The following is a 19,530-nucleotide window of genomic DNA, read 5'->3' as shown; positions in this document are numbered from 1 at the left end:
TTTTCTGGAGGGTTGCCTATCTCCACTTCATTTAATTGTTTTTCTGGGGTTTTATCTTGTTCCTTCATCTGGTACATGGCCCTCTGCCTCTTCATCTTGTCTATGTTTCTGTGAATGTGGTTTTTGTTCCACAGGCTGCAGGATTGCAGTTCTTCTTGCTTCTGCTATCTGCCTTCTGGTGGATGAGGTTATCTAAGAGGCTTGTTCCAGTTTCCTGATGGGAGGGACTGGTGGTGGGTAGAGCTTGGTTTTGCTCTTGTGGGCAGAGCTCAGTAAAACTTTAATCTGCTTGCCTGCTGATGGGTGGGGCTGTGTCCCCGCCCTGTTGGTTGTTTGGCCTGAGTCAACCCAACACTAGAGCCTACCTGGGCTGTTTGGTGGGGCTAATGGTGGACTCTGGGAGGGCTCATGCCAAGGAGTACTTCCCAGAACTTCTGCTGCCAGTGTCCTTGTCCTCATGGTGAGACAGAGCCACCCCCCGCCTCTGCAGGAGACCCCCCAACACTAGCAAATAGGTCTGGTTCAGTCTCTATGGGGTCACTGCTCCTTCCCCTGGGTCCTGATGCGCACATTACTTTGTGTGTGCCCATCCAAGAGTGGAGTCTCTGTTTCCCCCAGTCCTGTCAAAGTCCTGCAATCAAATCCCGCTAGCCTTCAAAATCTGATTCTCTAGGAATTCCTCCTCCCATTGCTGGACCCCCAGGTTGGGAAGCCTGATGTGGGGCTCAGAACCTTCACTCCAGTGGGTGGACTTCTGTGGTATAAGTGTTCTCCAGTTTGTGGGTCTCCCACCCAACAGTTATGGGATTTGATTTTATTTTCATTGCGCCCCTCCTACCATCTCATTGTGGCTTCTCCTTTGTCTTTGGATATGGGGTATCTTTTTTGGTGAGTTCCAGTGTCTTCCTGTCAATGATTGTTCAGCAGTTAGCTGTGATTCCAGTGTTCTTGCAAGAGGGAGTGAGAGCACGTCCTTCTACTCCACCATCTTGAACCAATCTCCCCAGATTTTAAATTTTTAAAAAGTAATTTTTTTATTGGTAATTATGTGTCAACAGTGATCTTAGATATTTCTTGGTGAAGGTCATTGTTTAGGAAGTGAAACAGAACTTTCAGATGACGACACCCAGAGGTGCAAAACCGGGGATGTGTATTTTATTGAAAGTAACCGGAAAATAAAAGAGAGAAACGCAAAGTAATTAATTGCTAGGATGCATATAAGTATCTCTTGTTGTTTGTCATTCGTGTATGCTACTCAAGTTACCTATTGCTGCATTACAAAGTACACCAAAACTTAGTGGATTAAAACAACAAAACGTTTATTATATCTCACAATTTTGTGAGTCAGGAATTTGGAAAGGATTTAGCTGGGTGATTCTTCTGCTAACATTCTGGCCACTGAATTGGTCCTGAGCGTCCAAGATGGCTTTGCCTACATGGCTGATGCCTTGATGGGATGGCTGCAGGGCTGGGCTCAGCTGGGCCCCTATTCCTCTTCATGTGGTCTTGGGGCCTCTCTGTGTCCCAAGATAGTTGGATTTCCTACTCTCCAGCAGGGTAACTGGACTTCTTACTCAGCCATTCATGGTTCCAAGTGTAGTGTTACAAGAAACAGAAAATGAAAATGGTAGGCTCCTGAGACCTAGGCCTGAAAACTGAGAAAGGGGGCTTTCATTGTACTCTTTTAGTCAGAGAATCTGAGAGAGTACAGAGCCCATCTCTCAGTAAAAGTGTCAAAGGATTTGTGGCCATAATTAATCTGCAACAGAAGCCAAAATTCTTTGGCAGAAAGGTTTGTGTCATGAAGGAAAAGAATACAAAGTCTCTTCTGAACTTTTGAGCATGTTAGTTCATTGATACATAAGTCCTTTTATTCATAGAGCCAAAGTGACACTATAAAAGTGTATACAATCTGACAGCTATATTAAGTGGTTTTATAAAAGAACTGTGTATTCGTTCTGACTTTACATTTGAACATTTCTTTTGTCATCTCAGGCCTCTCGCAAGCACTTTCAAGCCGTTCCGTCACTCCTTTGTTATTTACTCTTACTAGCCATGATAGCTAATGTTTGAAAATTATCTCCAAATAAGCACCAAAATAATCGATAATGTGCAACAAAACTGCCAATACTAATACTCAGTGATCAAGATGATAATGGCCGCTCTTCACTGGTGATGGTAGAGCTGTCCCTTTTCACCGAGCAGAGCTCTGTTTTTGCTTTGGGGTCTAGCGTTGTTCCTAACTATGAAGATTTATAAGCTCTAAGATACTTTAGAAGAGTTTCAGTATTAAGTTTTATTTGGGTGAGGCAAAGGGCACCCTGTGGAGACCCTTTCACCTTCAGCCCTTTTCTTTGACTTGTCCCTTCTATGGCCCTTTCTTAGAATGTCAGGGGCTCATGTGATCCCTCACACTAAACAGATGTTTAATAAAAATTATATCTTAATGCAAAGAATGATTTCACTTCATATAAACAATGATTTCATTTCAGGAAGATAATTATACAAACATTCCTTGGTGTATTTTTTCTTTACAATCAAATAGTAAGATGGAGCAGGGGTTGGCAGACTGAGGGTCTGCCTGAGGGTACAGCCTCAGGGTCCAATCCAGCCAGCGGCCTATTTTTGTAAATAAAGTTTTATTGGAACACAACCACGCTCATCTGCTTACATATTGTCTATTACTGTTTTCATACTACAAGGGCAGAGTTGAATAATTGTGCCAGAGACCATATGGCTGGCAAGGCCTAAAATATTTACTATCTGGTTCTTTATAGAAAACACTGTTGATGCCTGTGATAGTGTAATTCCTTTGGAATTTTCTTAGGAAACTAATTTGGTTTTGTTTGTTTTCAATATACTGATTTTGTTGTGGGTAACAAAAGATGGAACAAATCACAGCTTTTTAGTCTCATGGATAAATAGACAAATATACTTTAATAAAACATTGAACTTGCAGGGATACAAGCGCCAACCACTGTACTGTGTTCCAACTCACTTCTTTTGTTGCTGATTTGACTTTTGTGATTTACTGAGTAACTTGAAACAAAGGCAGCCTCAGAGCTAAGGCACATGAGTGTGCAGGAACAAATGAGTCAACAGGAAAGTTATGGACATGGTGGCCCAAATTCTTGTCAATTTAGTCCCTTTGTCCTGCTTTTGAAGACTTGGTTCTGACTCATATTATAATTGAGTATAAAGGAAACTCAGGGGAAATCTCTGGACCATTTACAAGGAAATATATCTACTTGTCCATCTCCTGCACTTGTTAGATTGTGCTCTGTCTACATATGAAGACAGGTGGTTGATAACACCCAGTGTTAGCTAGGGCGTCGTCAAACTAGCCTTATTATCACATTTGTAAGAGTATAATTTATTTCAATGTTTCTACAAGGCTAAGTGTTTATCTTAGAATTCCAGTGCTAATATTTCCCTAATGAGATAATGGAAAGTAGATATACAAATTTATTTGCAAAGACATTTATTGCAGCTGTATTTATATTAAAAAAACACTGACAACAATTTACATATCAGTCATAAGAGATTAAATGTAGTAGAATAAAGGAAAACTGTGTATAATATTGAGGGGGAAAACAAGTCACAAAATGATGCATACAATTTTAACCCAATATTTTTGTAAACATACATATAATTTATGCATAGAAAAATCCAAAAGACATACAATAAAAACATAATGATGATTATACTTGAACAATAGCTTTATGGATAATTTTATTTTGTACTTTGGATCTTTTCATATTTTATAAAATTTCCATAATAAGCATGTATTACTTTTGTGATTAAATAAAAGAACAACAGATATTTATTTAAAAGGCCATTTAAAAATATCCTCAACTAATCAACTGTTTATCTCATCTATGTGACTGAAAAGAAAACTAAAGAGACTTTTATTGATTTTTATGGAATTTACTTTGTTGGCTGAATTCATGTGATTAAATGGGCATTTGTAATTATGTAGGCTTAGCCGTGGGTTTTAATTTCTCTGTGTCTCCTAAAAATTGGTATGAATTTTGAGATGGGGTCTATTCTATACCTCTTTCCTAAATGTACACTTTTTATTTTTCAGTTAAAACAGAAAATATTTCTCCAAAACTAAAAATTTAGTCACATCATTTCATTTCCTAATAAGAATTTATAATTCAATATTTATATTATTTAACTTCTCATGATGCTCCATTATATTCATGGAAAGCATGATCTTCAAAGAAAAGTATGGAGATTAGAGACCCAAGAACAGCCTTTCGAAATTTAATATGTATTTTCTCTTGAGTGTTATGCTTATAAAAGATGGTGCCACAGCAATTGTTTGCTGAAATCCAGCAAAGGGCCAGCTTCCCCCACCAGATGAATCAAGTCAGTTACAGCAAAGAGTTTAGTCCTACAGGCTCTTCTGCTACCTGGCCTTACAGATGACACTGCCAGAACAGAGGAGGCCAAGAAATGCAACTGTTTGGGGTCAAAAGCACCTGCCTGCCCTCTATGACTACAACCAAGATCAATTTGTGTCTTGCTGGTCACTGAGCAGCCCTGGAATATATTTGGCTTTCGGCCAGTGGTAGCTTCGAAACTGCATATTCTATTTCCCTCTTTTGAATCACTTAGCTCTCCTTTCAACCACTCCTGATCAGATTGTTTAGAATATAAACAAACATTTTCTATTAATTGAGCTACAGAATTGATTTCTTTCTAATGAAAGGCTCACAGAAGCTGTGTGAAATCAAAATGTAAGCAGAGGAATCTTCTAGCAACTGTGAAAGAAAATGGAATATTTTCAACAACAGGTGGTAAAGCAGATTGCTTTACAGGAAGTATTAATACTCATTACGAAAGCGATAACCTTAGCTTTGGGCAAAAAGGTAACTAGGAATATTGTGCCTAAATGCAAAGTTCTCTATACTCCCAGTCCAGCTAGAAGTCCAAACAAAACTTTTAGACTTTCTAGTAGAACTTGACAAAAATTATGAGAATCTCAAATTTGGGTCTATGTGGCTTGTTTTAACTGAAGCTCCTTTTTTTTTTTTTTTTTCATTTGCATTGAGAAAAACAATGCTTTAGTTATATCAGGTATTGATCTGTGCTGGAATAAATCTGAAATAAATGTTGATAGATGACATTTTTTAAAACTTGCATTTTTTTAAAGACCGCATTTCAAAGCTTTTCAGAAATGTTACAAATGACCTTATCAGATTCTCTTGTATTTCAAGACATTTTTATTTTCTTTTCTATTACATGCAGTAAGACTCTCATAGAGGAAACAAAATATTACTGTAAATATTCAAGGTGAAAGAGCAAGTATTTGTCATTTAATTTCAATATATACAGTTACTAGTTCAGCATTTTTGCCACTTTATACCCTTTGAACAAATCTGTACTAATCATGCATTTGGCTTCCAATGCATGGAAGTGAGGAGGAAATTTGCTTGACAAAGATGCATATCTTAATTGTTTCACACTAACATACTGTCAACACATTTGAGCTTTCCAGTTAATTGTAGTTAACTCAAGAAATAAGATCTTTGGAGTATCAAATTTACTGTTTCAAATGCTTGGGTTAATTCCTTAGTATAACACCTGCTTTGTCATCCAGTAGGTTCTTCAATAATTGATGGTGATGATGATGGAAATGGTCTTCCCTGGATGGAACGTCATACATGCTGTTTGTATGTATTACCTGATACTGACTTTTGTCTGACCGCATCTAGTACCTTATTAATGTGACCTTCACTTTTTGATTAACCACAAAAATTTTAAGATCATGAAAAGCAGGTATTTTGTAAATGCCAAACGATTCTAAACTGTTCCTTCTCTCTATCTCATTTTCATGTCTGACATGTCATCAAACTCTGATTTACTGGAAAATATTATATATTGAAAAAAGCACAGGCTTTGAAGTTAGACACCTGAAATTTCAACTCTTGGCTCTGCCATTTTTGTCTGTCTGTGCTATGGTCCAAATGTTTGTGTCTCCCCAAAATGCATATGTTGAAATCCTCGCCACCAAGGTGAGGGTATTAGGAGATGGGGGTCTTTCGGAGGTGCTTATGTCATGAGATCAGAGCCCTCATAAATGGGTTCGGTACCTCTATCCCATCTGGGAGGCCACAGAGAGATCTCTCGCCCCTTCCACGCTGTGAGTTTACAGCAGAAGGGCAGCCATGTCGTAAGTGGGCTCTCACCAATCCTCCCAGAATCGTGAAAAATAAATGTTTGTTGTTTATAAGCTAGCCAGTTTATGGTGCTGTGTCATAGCAATCTGAACAAATGAGTATAGTTTGTGTTTGGCAAGTTTTCACCATCTTTGGAGATTTTGGCTACATGTGAAAGAGTAGTTAGTTAGTTAGGGCAATTAGAAGAATTACTTTTGGTGATTGTTGCCCCGGGTCTCAGGCTGGGTCAGAAATCTCTGATCATAAATATTCTCGAGATGGCATTTGTCCTTCTTAGTAAAACACCTTTCAACTTGGGAAGATTTAAATTTAGAAACGTTTAAAATAATTCAAATCATTCCGTAAATATTTTTTGTATTAAAAAGGATCTGTACATATTTGCATTCTTTTTTCATAACTAGCTTCTAAATGCCCATGCCTATCTGTTAACAATGTCACATTATTAATACTTCTCGGGGAAAATTTTCCTAATTAATTGAATTAGTTAGGATATACTGTACAGAGTCTTTTCTTTTCCCCTGTAAATTAAAACATATTTTCACCAAGATTTATTTATCCATAATTTATGTATGCAACAGATATTTACCAAGCCCCTAAAAGGCATTAGATGTTCTAAGTGCCTTGCTGAGAACACAGGAGCAATACACTAGATGAGGTTTCTGCTTTTGCGGAGTTTACATTCTAGTGGAATTAGACAACAAATAGAGAAGAACATTTCGGAGAGCGATAAGTGCTCTAAAGAAAATAAAACGTTAATTGGATAGAGAGTGATTATGGGAGGTTTAATTTACACGGGGAGATGGGGACAGCCTAATCTTATTGTAGAGTCTTCTTGCTATGAAGAGGGAGAAGTAATGATTCCACAAGCCATAGTTTCTGAATGTATTTTTATCATTTTCACTTAAGATATTTTAAACTTTTAAGATATTTTAAACTTTTAATACAGATATGCAAATAATTCAAAATATATGTTTCCTTGATTGTTTGTATACTAAATTTGACTGTGAAATATTCTACTTTTGGTCTATATTCCCTAATTAGAAGGATCGCTTGGACTTTCTCTTTCCTAAGTTTTAATTCATTTGATTAATTTGTAATTTTTACAGTTGTTAAGTGTTTTTGGAAGTCACCTTAGTAGTGACTTGTGTTGCCAATAGTGACAGGAAAGACAAAAAATCATCATCAAAGTGTCAATTTGTCTCTTCTGTATTATCATTTTTTAAAAAGCCTTCTAATTTCAATATCTGAAAGACCGCCTTCTTGAAGAGAAATGAAATTACAACTTTGTGTCAATTGTGAGATCATTGGAAATAATTCTTTCCTGCTGCTGTTCTACAAAACTTTCAGGAACTGAGAGATGTGCCTCTTGTAGCTACAAAAACTATTCTGTTTTCCTCTGAAGAACAAGCAAAGGATATAGAGTAGCAAACCAAGTGTGATGAATGGACTTACAACTTTTTTCAATGACAATAAAATATTCACACACCAGATGACACATTAACTTTTTCTTCCTCTTTCAAATCATACAGTCCTATCATTTGGGAATTCCATTCTAGAGCTATCTCAGATGCATATGTTATTTTATAATAATAATTTTAAAAAGCTTTAACAACTTGCTTCCTGTACTAGGTAAGTTAAAATCAATCTGACTCCTTTCCAAGCCTTGGGAAGGGGAAGGAGCTCTCATCTCAATCCTCCCTCGCTTTCCTGGAAGGTCTATGAGCTGAGTGGTAGCAGCAGTATGTGCATCTCAGTGATATTTGAATGCAGAGTTCTAGAACCAATATTGGAAAGAGAGAACTAAGGCCAAGATTCAAGAAGGTTGAAGAAATTTTGAGGAGATAATCATTTAATTTATGTGAGTTTAAGGCATTTAATCTTTTTAAATTATATCCAGATGAAGGTTAAGATGCTTTTGGCTACAATAACAGAAATCATCACCAGAAATGGCTTAACTGATAACATTTATTTTCTCATATAACAAAGAGTCCAGAGGCAGGGCAGGATCCAAGTTTGGCTGATTCAGTGGCTCAGTGATATCATCAAAGCTTTAGATTCTTTGCATCCCTCTGCTTTGCTGTCTTCAGGAGCGGGTTTATCCCTTTGTTTTTCTCTTTGTTGGAAGATGGCTGTCAGTGGTCACTGGGCTACAAAAGTTCTTCTGTGTGTCCAGAAGAAGAGAAACCCTATCCCCTAACCAATTAGATTTGGGGTTAGGTACATCCCCCAAACCAATTACAGTTGCCTGGGAAACGCCATGCACAGATTGCTCTAAACTTTAGACTAATCATAATAAGGAGGTGGGAATGGAATCATGTTTCTTTAAAGCACATAGCTGTATGGGAAAGAAGTTATTTAAAGAGTAAATGGGAAATGGTGTTGGGTAGGCAATCAATATTATTCTCTATTTCAAGATACTAAGATAGTTTAAGAGGGAAATCACAGGACGGCAACTTTTGAAACAATCAGAAGAACAAGTATTCAAAACTAGAAAGAAGTTTGACCACAAACAACGGACCAATGACCTTTACATCAATCCTAGTTCAGAATCAAAAACTGGTTCTGAGAAGCTGCAGACAGCTGCCCACAGCTGCTGACCACACACCCCTCACCCCACCAGCTATGTAAATCCCACAAGCTCCCTCATGTCTGCCCCAAACTTCTCATTCCAGTCACCCAAGGCCCTTTGCCAAAAGACAATCGCTTCTCCCTCACTATTATCCCCAGCCGACTACATCCTACTTTCTTTTGATCCTTTAATTATAAAACAATCCTCCTACATCCTTTATCTCTTCCCCAAATGCTTTCTTTTCACTTCTTTGCAATCTAAGGTCTTTGAAGAGGACCCCACTTTCATTCACTGTGTGTGTGTATGTCTGTGTGTCTGTGTGTGTGTGTCTATGTACATGCGTGTGAAGGTTTTGAAAGGGATATGAGTACCACCCCTTCTTCATACTCTACCTTCTACCCCTCCCTACTCTTGGCTCCTTGATTTGGGCATACCTACAGCTTTACCAACTTGACTCAACCTAAACCCTGTCTCACTATCAAGTCAAAGGAATTAAATAGTAAGGAAAAAATAGTGTGTAGTTGATGTAGACCTAGGGAAGGCTTCACAGAGGAGGTGACACTTAAACTGACAGTGCACAACCTAGAAAGAGAAAACAGCCCATGTTGAAGCAATCTATTTAATATGGTTAGATCATTAGGTAAGGGATGAGAGGTGATGCTGGACCAAAAAGTAGGGGCCATCTCTGATGGTTTTTAAATCCAGGAGTCTCTATATTAATTCTGATTCAATTTGTCTGGGATGGGGCCTGGACTTAGCTATGTTTAAAAGCTCCCCAGATGGTTCCAATATAAAAATGGCTTGTGAACAACTGCTATAAGGAGGCATTGATGTGTTTTAAGTGGGATAATAACAGAGATATGGGTGGGACAGCCTGAAGAGAAACTGTTTGAAATGGGAAGGGAACCTTGAAAGTGCTATGGGAGTTGGAAGGCAGTAGAATCTAGAACCCAAGAATGAGGGAGTGGCCAACAATGTCAACATTCTAGAGGGCAGGACTGGGCCTGAAAAGAGACTATTGGATTTTTCTTATTAGCATTATTTATAAGAGTAACTTCAAAGTACTCAGATCAGAATCACCTGGATTGAGCAGTGATAGACAGTAAAGGAGGAAGGATATTTTGTTGTGAAGAGATGATCACTGTAGAAAACATGCGGGCGTTTATAATTTAGTGTGGAAGTGACGTGAGATGTTTGTATGTTGAGAGGAATGAATCTATTTTACCAACAGCATGGCTGAACGTGACTTATGTGTTTCATATTACAGTAAGCCCAATATGAGTGGATCCTCTGACATGATCACCAATATCGCACATACAATAAGTATACCACCAGTCTTCCCACTGTGCTAAGAGTGTACCATCCTTGTAACAAGTCGGTTGTGACCCTTTTCTGTTCAGCACTGCTCAGATCACACCCAGAGAACTATATTCCTCTGTGGGTATCATTCCTTAACACCTTTTAGGAGGCTTATCAGCAAACTGGGGGCCATTTAGAGGAGAGTGGCCAATACATTAGAGGGAATCAAAACCATGTCATGTGATGTATAGCTGAAAAAAGTGGAAATATTTTGCCTGGAAAAATAAAGATTTGAGAGGACATAGTATTTTATATATTTGAAGTCCTTGATATGGAAAATGAAGGAGACATTCCATAAATATTTGGGAGACCATTCTTAGTCTGTCACCAGAGCAAAATTATTCTGGGGGTCTAGAAAAATAGGAAAAGCTTTTTCCCTAGTCTGAATAGGAATGACTTAATGGAATAGAGAGGCAATGATCTTCTTGAGAGAAGCCAAATTAGATGGTTTCTATCATAGGGGAAAGTATGTATGGAACAAGAGAATTAGTGTCTAGTGACCAAGGGAGTAGAGAGTAGATCAAGGAAAAGCACCCCTCCTAAGCTTGGAAGGCAATGTGGTTGCTTTAAGCGACTGAAGTATGAAGGACAATACAAATCAGAGAGGAAACAAGAATACTGATATTAGGTAAAAACTGAGGATATAGATTTTATGATCTTATACCTCTATATCTAGAGGTATCAATATCTCTCTATGTAGTATTGATACATGCTCACCATTACAAAAAAATCAGACAATATATAAGCATAAAAAAGAAAAAGAAAATAGTGTTTTCGCATTTGAGGGCTTCCAATGAATGATACTTATGACTCATCCAAGTTTAGAACCAATGAGAAATAAGGAATCAGGCAGATAGCAAAACATCAGATTTGCTACTGCTAGATCTACTGTATAATCTACAGTCTAGATAGAAGGCAGCAGTGGGCTTGCTAATACCAAACCCCAGGATAGCACTTATCTGCCCCAGTCAGTGAATTATTGGGAACCCGTTACAACCACGGCCTCCTCACCTAAGGGGGTCCATCCCCATAACTTACAGCATGGGATGAAAGAGCAGAAGGGTGGTTTCTGCTAGAGTCGGATTCCAGAGGGAAAGAGACAACGCTCTTCTTCAAACCTGCCAATCTACTCCTTCACCCAGGAGTGATATTTCTCTAATGCCTACTCCTTACCTGGAAATAAGAGTCAGAGAGAATAAGCGTATCCCATCATATTGCCCACACACCTCCAAGGAGTGGAATAGGAGCAAGAATCAAGAGGTCAGAAGTGTAAGGGAAACTCTCACCACAATGAAACACAAGAAGGAGGAGTAAGTTGTTTCCACCATCCTCCCTACAGGAAACCATTGTTAATGGTTTGGAATTGTTTGGAATTTATTTTTCCAGACTTTTTTGGGCAGATGGAGATAAAGTTTATAACTTTTTGTAAAAAAATCAGAATGATGTTATGTAAACTATTCTACAATCTCTCTTTTTTTTTTTTTTTTTGCTTAGTGATATATTGTAAACTTTTTTCTTCTAAATAAGTATCTATAAATCCAACTGATCCTTTTTAATAATACTCAGAATTTCAATGAATTATGAGTTTTTCTACTGACTGACATTAAGGTCTTCCTAATTTGTTAATTACTATTAAAAATAATGCCATGAACATCATTGTTTATACAAGGAGAAAGAATAATAGTGCGGTTTCAAGCATAATGGACATATTTAGGCATAGACCGGATGATGACCTGACAGGTACCATTAGAGACTGCAGAAAACTGCAGATGAGCAGGTAGAACAGATGACGGTTGTGAGCTCTGCCAAATAGTAAACTCTGGCAAGTGAAGGAATTGTGTGCTATCAGTTGTAAAAGTTCTTCAGCCTTGACATGTTAGAGCTGCCTCACAGGCATTTGTTCAAGTTGCTGGCCAGTGTGCTGTTGGTTCATTAACAGACCTTCTCCCCATTATATCTGTATTGTCTTTATTTACTAACTCAGCAAGAGATTTCCTGAGCAAAGTTTCCAAGAAATCCAGGGAAGAAATTACATCAGCACATGACCTTCAAATCCAACATCTCAGCTGTTTTACCATTTTTTAATGAATTTTCTCAGTGCCTCTGCAAACCAGGTCATCACAGTAAGGAAAGGGCCAGCCAAGTTTTTAAAGGCAATAGCCAACGTTACCTTTTGTTTTCAAGTGGGGGAAAGTGTGACTGTTTATAATCATTTCCGAGTGAATGTTTCCTTGTTTTTCTTAGTGAACCCAAATGTGGAGCCTTTGACAATATTAGCTTGTCAGCATTTCAGGAAATTTTTTTATAGGTAGGTGGTAAAAAGATAAAAGGCTGCTGACCCTGAAGCTATATGACTGAAGTTTGCTGTTTTTGAAAAGAAACTCTATAGTAGTTTTTTTTTAACTTTTTATTTGGAAATAATTTTATTACAGAAAAGCTCCATGAATAGTACAAGGAACACACATATACTCTTTACCCAGATTCTCTCTCTTTCCCCAGATTCTCTCTCTTTCCCTCTCTCTCTCTCCCTTTTCATATATGTATACATATATGTATATAAGGAGATACATATATATGCATATACATATTTTTCTGAACTTTTAAGAATAAGTTGTATATGCCTAAAGATAAGAATATTCTCTTACATAGCCACAGTACAGACTACAGTTTTTAACATTGCCTTTCTCCTTACTTACTTTAATAACGAATACATTTAAATCTATATTTCTAGGTCTCACCTTTCAATCAAAATCCAGATTAATATTTTAAGGACTCACCAGATATTTCTAATTTGTTTTTCCGCAAGCATTCCACCATTTACACATGCCCATGCTCCAAACTTGGTAGATCTCTGTCTTTTCTTGAATTTCCTTTTAAAAAAAAGAGCCTGAGATAAAGACTTAGGTACAGGCTGCTTTTGGAGAAGCTAGTCCCAGGGAGCCAGAGTGAACACAGGAGGGGATAAGCTGGGGAAGGAGGGAAAGCTGACGCAAGGGTGCATTATCAAGGTCACCCCTGAGGATAGGTCCACGTAATCTCCTGCGAAGCCTACAGAATGGCTTTCAGAATTGCCCACCTGAACAACGGTGTGCTGGAGTATTTATCCAGATTCTTATCCCCATTTGCTGAGAGTTACCCCTGGGAGATTTTAATTCCTCACTTCAAGGCTGAATTTCAATTTATGAAATACCTTTTAAAATTTGATGTTAGTAATACAGAATTGACACAAGAATTAGTGAATTTATTTAACAGATAGATGCTTTTGCTACAAAGTCATGTCAGTTTTTCTAAAGAAGAACAAGTTTTGTCAATGTGGACACAAATATTAAAAGAAAATGATCTTTTTGGTACTTGCTTCAGTCACAAGAAAACTTTTAAGTATGTTTGGAATAATTTGGGTATGTGAATATACTCTTCCAACTGTAAAATTTATGAAATCTAAATTCACAAAATATTTCTGATAAAAGTTTAAGGTCTAGGTTGAAATATTCTGTAAATAAATAAAATACACACTGGATTTTGAAGACCCTATATAAAAATTTTTTAAATATTTTATTTTTACTCTTGATTACATGTTCTAAATTTTTGATATCTTGAGTTAAATACAGCATATTTTTAACATTTATTTCACCTGTTTCTTTTAACAATTTTTACTTTAGCTACTAGAAAATTTTAAATTATATGAATGACTACATTATATTTCAATTGGACAGTGTTGCCCTAGATAATTAATTGTAAAACTTAGATAACAATGAAGTAATTCAGTAAGGTAACAGGATATAAAATTAACATGTTACATTTAAATCTCCTAAACCTCAAATTTCTTAATGCCTATTTACAGAGGCACCCAAAAAAGATAAAATATTTAGAATAGACTTTACAAAAAATGTTGAACACCCATACAAAGAAAGCCATAAAACACTCTTGAAAGACACAAAAGAAAATTGAAATAAATGGAAAAAGTCCCTTACTCTAGTCTCAAAATATCAGTTTTGTGCCTAATCCGGAATTTTAATGTTATCCCAACAAAAACACCAACACTTTTTTTCTGGAGCTAGACAAGTTGATTTGAAATAAAGTTCATATGGAAAAATAAACATTTTGGAATATTTAGGAAAACATGGCAAAGTAAAGAGCTACAAGGAGGGACTCGCGTGCCTGCTATTGAATTACACTGCAAGGCCTCTATAATTAAAACCGTGTGATACCAGCACATGCGTAATCAAACAGACCAATGAAATAGAATGAAAAGTCCAGAAATAGACCCAACTACATGTGGAATGTTATCATATATGATAACTATGGGATCTCAAATCCCTGGGGCAAAGATGGACTTTTAATAAGTGCTGTTGAAACAACTGGGTAGCCATTTGGAAAAAGATGAAATTAGATTCATTCCTCACACTTCACCTGAAAACAAACTCCAAATGAATCAGAGATCAAAATGTAAAAAATGAAATTATACAGGTACTGGAAGAAAACATAGGTGAATTCCACCTTCAACTTCAGTGTAGGAAAAAGCTTCTAACTATGACTCAAAATCCAGATGCAAAAAGATGTTTCATTACATTTAAAAAACAGAAACACTTTTGCATGGTTGCATGGGCAGAAATATACCATAAGCAGAGTCAAAAATCAAATGGCAAATTATAAGAAAATTTTTGCAGTGGATATCAGAAATGAAGGGTTAATATCTCTAATAAAGAATTTTTGAATTTTGAAAAAAATTTACGCCTATTGAAAATCGGGGAAAGACATGAAAAACAACTCACCAAAAAGATTTAAAACTGCAGTATGTGATTCTGAATCAGATCCTGCAGTGGAAGGGGGGAAAAATGCTGTAAAGCAGAGGTCCCCAACCTTTTTGGCACCAGGGACCGGTTTCGTGGAAGACAATTTTTCCACGGACGGGGTGGTTGATGCGAGCGATGAGAAGCAATGGGAAACGATGGAAAGCGGTGAGAAGCTTCGCTCCCTTGCCCGCCGCTCACCTCCTGCTGTGCGGCCCGGTTCCTCACAGGCGGGACCGCTACCGGTCCGCGGCAAGGGTGTTGGGGACCCTTGCTGTAAAGGACACTATGGGGACAATTAACAAAATCAGAATGTAGACTGTTGGTTGGAAAAAGTATTGTATTTATTTTAAATTTCCTGCATTTGATTACTGTACTGTGGTTATGCAAGAAATGTTCTTGGGAAATACACTCAAATATTAAGGGGTAAATGAGTATGATATAAATGGCTCAGAAAAGATACCTGTTGTATGTATATGCATGTGTGTGTTTCTAATCCTCATTAAAGTTTTAGCACAGGCTCCGGACGCGCAGGCTCAGCGGCCATGGCTCACGGGCCCAGCCACTCCGTGGCATGTGGGATCTTCCCGGACCGGGGCACGAACCCGCGTCCCCTGCATCGGCAGGCGGACTCTCAACCATTGCGCCACGAGGGAAGCCCCCTCATTAAAGTTTGAAGCCAACTGGTTTAGAGCAAAAGTCAGCAAACTGTTTCTGTAAAGGGCCCGACAGCCAATATTTTCTGCCTTGTGGCCAGATTATTTAACTGTCATTGTAGCACAAAAGCAGCCATAAAAATGTATATATAAACAAGTGGCTGTACTCCAAAATACTTCATTTAAAAAACAGGTGGCAGGATTTGCCCATATGCCAATCCCCCCCTGCCCCCACCCCCGCCCCCACCCCCACCCCCCACCACACACACACACACACACACACACACACACACGTCCAGATCAGGGTTATATTACTTTCTGAAGAAAAGAAGAATAGATTGGAAAAACTGCAGTTTTTGCCACAAGTACTTAGCATAGGGCCTGGAATTTAAGTTCTGACTAAGTAGTAGATATAGCCTTTTTTCTCTGTCATAAATAGACTTTTTAAAAACTTTAAAACTGAACTTTTCAGTTCAGTTTTAAAAAAGAAAAATTGCAAGAATAGTATAGATAACACCCATACACCCTTTATCCAGATTGTCTAAGTTTTAAACATTTTGCTCCATTTACTTCCTCTCCCTCTCTACCACCTTCCCTCTCCCTCTCTGTTTCAGAATAAAAGCTATGTTTGTAGGCTCTTTTGCAGTTAGATGTGTCTGTATGCCCACATACTAGGCAACAGGAAGTTTGCTAAGGTGAGATGTGCAACTTCAGAGGGATGCTGTTGCAGGGAAGACGCATACCTGCCTGTCCCCTTCAGCCCTCTGACTGAGTGGAATGTGTGTATAATGATGAGTCATCCTGGACCAGATGGATGAAGGCAATTCCGTCGAGGCAGAAGAACACAAATATAGAAGGAGCCTGGGTGCTTGACTTGAATGCTGATACACAGACTGTTGCTTGAGAAAGAAAAGAAATTCTCTCTTATATAATCCACTATTACTTTAGTCTGTCAGCACATCACAGAAGCACTATCAGTATTCTGTGGTGGTTAAGAGCATAAATTCTGGATCTAGACTTGCCTTGGTATAAATCCTGGCTCAGACACTTGCCAGGTGTGTGACTTTGGGGAATTATTCAATGTCCCTCAGGCCTCTGAGGTTTGACACGAGTACATAGCTCCTAAAGTCCTTTTGATGATTAAATGACTTGTGATACTTAAAGTGCTCAGAGCAGGGCTTGGTGTACAGCAAGCATAGGTGTTAACTATTCTTACTTCTCACAGATGCCTGAGAGGTGGGTATTATTTTGAACGTTTCAAAAGATGAGGAACTTGAGATTCAAAAAAGCCAACTGACTTGCCCAAGGTTGTGTAATTAGTAAATAGTGGAGCTAAGATTCAAATTTATCTGCTTTTAACATCTGTAAAACACTGTTTTGACTGTAACGATGTAGAGCAAATCTATTGTTGGATTACCCAGCAGGCAACGGAAGCCCATGCTTGAAGGTATTCACAAAGCAGGGCACGCCCCCCTCAAAATATAGAAGAGAAAAGGCTTTGAGACATTTTATATTTTTAACATGCACTAGAGTGGTCACTTTGGGAAAAATAAAACACTTGCCAGCTTTTCTGATATTTATTTTCTATTTGCGTTGCTTTTGTTTGGATTGATGTGGGAGAGGGACCCTAGAGTCAGCAGAAGCTCCATGCTTAGGGCCTTTCCTTTATGGGTGCTAACCAGCCCTGTGTGAAATGAAGATTTCAGTAATATTACAAAGTGGGAGGTATCCTTTTTTGTAAGACTTTATGTAACCCCGTGTAAATAATTTGACCCATGCACTTCCAATACAGACCAAAGACTTGATAAGCTCCCAAGCATCTTAAAACATAGTTTAATTGTAGCCGCAATTGTAACTAAAATGCTTGAGTACCCTGGAAACTGAGGTCTTTCTTTTGGAGATTTAGAATGGGGGAGCAGGGAAGAAGAATGTCAGGTGTTAGTCTTATGTTTGCAATTTTTCTTTTTTTTTTTTCCTAACACAAATTCCCTCATTCGTTTTTTTTTTTTAATTTTTAAAACATTTTTATTGGAGTAGAGTTGATTTACAATGTTGTGTTAGTTTCTGCTGCACAGCAAAGTGAAACAGTTATACATACACATATATCTGCTCTTTTTTAGATTCTTTTCCCATATAGGCCATTATAGAGCATTGAGTAGAGTTCCCTGTGCTATACAGTAGGTCCTTATTAGTTATCTATTTTATATATAGTAGTGTGTATATGTCAAATCTCTCATTCTTTAAACCTCTTTTGCTTGCAAATTAAAGGCTATGCATAATATCGTTATTGATCGGTAGTGACTGTGTTCACGGTGTGCCAGGGGTCATCTGTTTGGAGCACACAGTCTGTTCTGATGGATCATTCGGGCACATAGAGCACAGGCAAATATATACACACATAATCTTACAGTTCACATTTTATTTCACTATTTTATTTTTTAACATGTTGTTGAAACTGGAACTTAAGAAAAGCCTAATGAGCTACATTATACTTAAAATTTTTTTGAAAAATGGTTAATTTTAAAAAAATAAATAATACACTCACAAGGTTCAAAAAGCATAAAGCATAAACCGGTATATAGTCTAAAAATCTCCCTTCTATCTTTGCCTCCAAAATACCCAGTTTTGTTCCCATCTTTTCTATACAAGCAAATTCTAATATAGATTCTGATCTTTCTCCGTTTTTTTACACAGAAGGTAGCATATTGTACACCTTGTTCTGCACTTTGCTTTTTTTCATTTAATATATCATATGTCACTCCATATTAGTACGTGAAGGTGCAGTCTAGAAGAGTAGTGAAGCACCTACATGTTAGAACTGCTCTATATACTTCGAAAATGAAATAGGATTGGTTGTTACATCATTCTCAAAATCCTCTGGAGATTGAACTGGTTATAACTTTAATTATTTTGGCTAAAGCAACAGTTCCAATCCAATCTAGATTCTCTTTCGTGGATCCCTAATGGTAAGAAGTCTTGGGAACTAGATGTGATGAGAAAATAATGTAAGGCAGATCAGCCATGCAGAAGTGCAGACCTGGCTCTGAAAGCTTTAAAGGGGATCTTCAGTGATTACGTCAGGAGAAATAATGTACATATTGTAGCAACATCAGGGAGCAGGCATAAATAAAGCAATTAAATTTGTGTCAATGAAGGGGGATCAGAATACGCCACGCCAAAATATGCCACTTTAGCATAAGGATAATTTTGAGCTGATGACAATTAAGAAATAGACACAGCAGGAACTCTCCGCCCTCCCCCTTTGTGACTTAAAGCAAGGCATTAAATTCCCTTTGTGAAGGTGGGCCCTCTCCCCTCTCCAGCACCAGGAGGAGGAAAACAACACTTATCACAGGAGATAAAACGTCTGAACTGAGATGAGTCTGCATAAACAAAGTTTACTAAAATAACCCTTAACTTCCATTCGTTTTCTCCCCCGTATATTTACCTTCCCATAATTTACCATGCCTAGAAGCCCAAACTCCTTTACTTTGTGTTGACCGGTCCTCCACAACTTAACACCCTTTGTTAATATGGTATATAACTTTCCAGGCCTAACCATTTCTTCTTTTTCTTTTTTTTTAATTTTTATTTTGTATTGGCATATAATTTATTTACAGTGTTGTGTTAGTTTCAGATGCACAGCAAAGTGATTCAGTTATACGTATACATATGTCTATTTTTTTTTCAGATTCTTTTCTCTTATAGGTTATTACAGAATATTGAGTAGAGTTCCCTGTGCTATACTGTAGGTCCTTGTTGATTATCTATTTTTTATATAGTCGTGTGTACATGTTAATCTCAAACTCCTAATTTATCCGTCCCCCACACCTTTCCTCTTTGGTAACCATAAGTTTGTTTTCTTAGTCTTCGAGTCTGTTTCTGCTCACCTAACCATTTCTTTTGGTTTTCACTTTTTCATTCTGTAGAACCCATGTGTACATGCAGAATTAACCTTTTCTCCGGTT

At 37.6% G+C, this 19,530-nt stretch overlaps 1 long non-coding RNA gene across 2 annotated transcripts in view; it reads left to right on the top strand.

Moving 5' to 3' along the window:
* Positions 1 to 19,530, top strand: part of LOC137223846 (uncharacterized) — a 73,171-nt gene that overhangs the window by 27,611 nt on the left and 26,030 nt on the right. For both annotated transcript variants that reach the window (XR_010943098.1, XR_010943097.1), the window contains one exon: positions 5,609 to 5,681. This is a non-coding gene — a long non-coding RNA (uncharacterized lncRNA). The remainder of the gene's footprint in view (positions 1 to 5,608; positions 5,682 to 19,530) is intronic.

This window comes from Pseudorca crassidens, chromosome 4, assembly GCF_039906515.1.
Source record: "Pseudorca crassidens isolate mPseCra1 chromosome 4, mPseCra1.hap1, whole genome shotgun sequence".
In the NCBI taxonomy this organism is placed as follows: Eukaryota; Metazoa; Chordata; class Mammalia; order Artiodactyla; family Delphinidae; genus Pseudorca; species Pseudorca crassidens.
The sequence above is the reverse complement of the archived record's forward strand: the minus strand, read 5'-3'. Positions and strand labels throughout refer to the sequence as shown.